This window comes from Myotis lucifugus, unplaced genomic scaffold (assembly GCF_000147115.1).
Source record: "Myotis lucifugus unplaced genomic scaffold, Myoluc2.0 scaffold_6991, whole genome shotgun sequence".
NCBI classification, from domain to species: domain Eukaryota; kingdom Metazoa; phylum Chordata; class Mammalia; order Chiroptera; family Vespertilionidae; genus Myotis; species Myotis lucifugus.
In genome coordinates this window covers 1-4,642 of record NW_005878039.1, presented here as the reverse complement: position 1 = coordinate 4,642, position 4,642 = coordinate 1, and the positions used below count along the sequence as shown (strand labels likewise).

Genomic DNA, 4,642 nt, shown 5'->3' with positions numbered 1-4,642 from the left:
CCTACGCCCTTTCGGTTGATTATGGCCAAGTTGAAAACAGCAACCAGTAAAATGTATCCCCAAAATGACTCGGTACAAAACAGGTCTTTTTCAGAAATATTTAATAAAATAAAAGTTAATGAAAAACCTTTACATGAGTTTTAAATCCTATTTCAAAACAGAAGAAACAACTCCATCATTGGCCACAGGTCCCTGGCCATCCTCCCACACACTGACTTCCTGGTGCTTTAGCTGGTGTCCATCATCGCATCGTAATTGTCCAGCAGGGCATCCATCTCCGCGCCATCCATTTGGCCATCTAAATCCTCGGTGTCCCTCATAGCGTTGTAAGTGTTCAGTAGGGTGTCCAACTCAGGGGTGTCCCTCATGCAGCTGTCAGCGTCCTTCTGGGGGTCCAACTTTTTAGTGTCCCTCATCGCATTGTAAGCGCCCAAATAGGCATTCATACTTTTGGTGTCCCTCATCGAGTTGTAAGCGCCCTTTTGGGATTCCAACTGCTGGGTGCCCCTCATCGCACTGTAAGCGTCCTGCTTGGCGTCCAACTGCTTGGGGCCCCTCATCGAGTTGTAGGCGTCCAGCTGGGCGTCCAGCTCCTCCGCCGAGATCTGTCGCTTTGAATGGCGGCCAGTGCGCCTGCCTGTACGCTGGTTGCCTCTGCGGGCACGGCCCTGAGTGCCGCCGCCAAAGCCTCCAGATCCTCGGTTTGTAGTCACCCAGCCTCTGTTGACACTCTGTACCTGCCTGGGCTTCGTATCTATCAGCGAGGTGAGGAACTGGATGTGGAGGGGACGGCCATCCAAAGGGATGCCGTTGTACTGTTCCCTGGCTTCCAGGGCGTCTCCCTTTCCGCTCAAAGTGCACGTGGGCTGTTCCCAGGCTGCGGCCAGAGCGGTCGTAATGGACAGCGGCCTGCTTCAGAGGCCCGAACTCCGCAAACAGCTGCTGGATGTCTGCGTCGGACACTCCGAAGTGCAGGTTGGACAACAACAGCTTCCCACCGGTCATCAGGCCGGCGCCCCTGCCGAAGGCCCTGCGGAAGCGGTCGTGTTGCCACTCGTCGGGAAGTTGTCTCGGCCTGTGGTAGGGCGCCGGCCGGTTCCTGCCTCGGCCGAGGGCAGCCCGGTTCCGGAACAGCCCGCCGCCCCTGCGCTATGGTGCGGCGGCCTGCGCTCCACAACCCCGGCCTCCCTGGGAGGCGGCCAGGCCTCGGTCCGACCTAGGTCCTTGCCCCGCCCCCGCCGCAGCCACGGGCCCCGCCATGGCCACCCTGCTGGTTCAGGTCCAGCCTAATGTCATCCAGTGACATGTGGATTTTGTCGGCCATGGTGGGGCCCGAATCGGCCTTGGATCGAGCCCCTGCAGAGGCACCAGGTCCTTCACTTCCCACACAGCACCAGAGCTGTTCCTGGGCGGGCACCAGATAAGCAAAACCGGTTAGGGCTGGTCACATATCTTTGTACTAGTGAATGACAAGAGGTAAATAGTCACTTCCCTTTTTTCCAGTGCCCCTGAGGCACAACCCAGAGTCCCAGGGAAGAGACTACAAATTTCCACATTGTGACTGTTATCATGTTAATTTTTGACCACTCACTATCATTTTACAGCTTACCAACCCCCAGCCTCCTCCCCTTTGCTTTCTCCCACCTCCCTCATCTATCATCACTGGATTTCATGGAAACCCACTGGTCAATAGCAGGAAAGAGTGTAGAACAGTGTTTGAAACCACTTACAAGTCTCATCCTTGGATGGTGATTTATAAAAATAGGTCAAAGACATGCTTGTGGACTTTGGGCTTTGCTGTGCTGTGTATCTATGCAGAGGCCGGGTGATTTTAAACTCCTATGTGATGACTTAAGTTTATACTTCACCCCTGGTCTGGCCCCCGGATTTTGTTATCTAGGCCTTGGAAAGGCCTCCTCCCTGCCTTGAAAGGAATAGATTTTTAATTCCTTGAGATTCTGCTTCCCGGCAGTAGCCGAAAGTCTGGTTCAAATAAACTCATCACAGAAATTATTTACAGGTTTGAGTGTTTCTCAGGTTAATTGTATGAAACTCCAAGAAAACACACACACACCACACACACCACAAACACACACACATACATACACACACACACACACACACACATACACACACACATACATACAAGTTTTTCAAGTGTACAACTCAACAAAACATCACCTGAATACAGCGCCCAAAGTATAAAGCCTCTTTATGTCACCATTTTCCTCCCCCACAAAACCCCCCCGGTTTCTTTCTCTTTGGGTTTCCTTTGTGTTCCCCCCTTCCACTACCACCCACCACCCCAAATCTATTATTTTCAACATAGGGACGGGGCATTTCTAAGGCATACAAACAAAGCAACAAAGCCAGGAAGCCATAGTGGCAATAAACGCTAACATGGACCACATCTGCCACTGCCTATGTATATATATATTCACAAGAAAGCCCAAAGACAACAAGCAGGTGGGTGTGGGGAACATTGGTGCAATGTCATGTGGTTGTGGATTTTAGTGTGACTCACCATATGAATGACAAGAAAGTGTTGGGGCAGAGCGGGAGCACACTGTAGTATGTGTGTTTGAAATGAGGTAAATCTGGATGAGGCCTTGTCCATGAAATGTACAAAATCAATCAATTTGGCCCTGGACCAGTGGCTCATTGGCGAAAGCGTCTTCCCTTATGCCACTGTTTGTGGGTTCAATCCCCAATCAGGGCACAGACAGGAAGCAACAGAGCCCTGGCTGGTGTGGCTCAGTTGGTTGAGCATCATCTCATGCATTGAAAGGTCACTGATTCCTTTCCAGGTTGGGGCACATGCCCAGATTTCAGGTTCATTTCCCAGCTGGAGTATGTATTGGAGGCAACCGATAGGTATTTCTCTTTCTTTCTCTCTCTCTCTCTCTCTCTCTCTCTCTCTCTCTCTCTCTCTCTCTCTCCTTCCCTTTCTCCCTCCTTTCCTAAAATCACACACACACACACACACACACACACATATATTTGTTTCTGTTAATCCTCACCCGAGGATATTTTTCCATTGATTTTTAGGAAGAGTGGAGGAGACAGGGCAAGACAGAGGGAAATATCAATGTGAGAGAAACACGTCAATTGGTTGCCTGAGACCAGGGCAAGGGCCCAAAGAACCTGCCATCAAGGTCCATGACCTTGGCTGGAATTGAACCTGGGATCCTTTGGTCCACAGGCTGGCCAATGCTCAATGGACTGAACCAAACAGGCTAAGGGAAGTATATATATATATGCTGTACCCAGGCACACATTGCTGTGGCTCAGTCTGGTTAAATGGAAAAGTAAGAAAAGAGAAAGCACACGTTTCTAATACGCTTAATTTCACAATGCCTGTGGGTATGCAACATTTTGTGTTGTTCCATTGTCTGTGCAGATATAGAGATTGTCTGGTTTGCCAACCCCAGAACACGCAACATCTCATTGTCCATGTGAGAAGCAATCCGCATCTAGATCTAAACCGCACAATTCTAAAGATTGGCCCTGAGCTTTGTTGATGGTGATTGCAAACGCCAATCGAATTGGGAATTGCAGTCTCTGAAATTGAAATGGCATATCCGTTGCAATCATAGGAATGTGAGGAATGAGGACATCTTCACCTTTGAAAGGTCCTGTCAAGATTGTTGCTTCTACGACATCCCTCGTCGTCGTCGTCTCTCCCCCCACCCCCACCCCCTCAATCTTTCTGTCCAGTTGGAGTCTTTTTTGCCATCTGGCCACTTTGGAATATTTTCTCTGGCTCTCCTGAGCGGCTGCGGTGGCGGCATAGTCACTTAAGGAAGGAAAGGAGAATATCGGGTTGGTTCCAGGCACCGAACTGTGGCAGAGGAGGGCGGAGGGGGGGGTGGGCGGACAGGAGTCAGTCGCTGAGCGGGCCCCCAAGGTATTTCTAAGACAGTGAGCGACTCTGGTAAGGGCATGCGGTAGGAGGAGAGCAGCTGGAGTTCTGTTTGTTGACTGGGGGCTTGCAGGGGATGGGGAGGGCCTGGGTTTCGTTTGCTCCTTTGTTGATGTCATTTTCTTTCTTTCTTTCTTTCTTTCTTTCTTTCTTTCTTTCTTTCTTTCTCTTTTTTAAAACAAAGGTGAAGAACTCTTCGGGTGGAGGTATTTCTGCAAGAAAGTCTGGCAGGACAGGACATGGGGGTATGCGGGCCAGGCCAGTCCATTGACCAGAAAACGCAAAGGATCTGTAGTGGCTCTGACTAGCGCCCTTCCTTTAAGAAACAGGAAGACAGGGGAGTTTCTCTCGGGGTCCCTCCGTCTCCCCTCCCCCGCACCCCTGCCACACAAACACACACACACACACACACACACACACTCACACTCACACACAGTGGCACCCGAGTAGCAAAAGGTTTCCAGAATGAACTGAATTCCAGGGCCTAGCCAGGCAGCCACCCCGCAGCAAGGGAAAGACCATATAAAAACAGCTGCCAGGTGGCGCGCAAACACCAGCGAGAACGTCAGTGGGGTGGCTCTGGTCGTGGGCCCTGGCCCGGCCCAGGCGGGAGCCCCGCCGCCCGCTGTGTGTTTGGGGGGAGGAAGGGGGCAGAGGCAAGGGTGGCTGATCTCCTCCCCGCGCCACAGTGGGACTGTGTTGGCCCGGGCCCCTAGTGGG

The 4,642-nt window shown here is 51.5% G+C and overlaps 1 pseudogene; it reads right to left on the bottom strand.

The window, feature by feature from the left end:
• Nucleotides 1-227: 227 nt before the first annotated feature.
• On the bottom strand, nt 228-1,333 carry LOC102417394 (annotated as a pseudogene).
• Between the last annotated feature and the right edge of the window lie 3,309 nt (nt 1,334-4,642).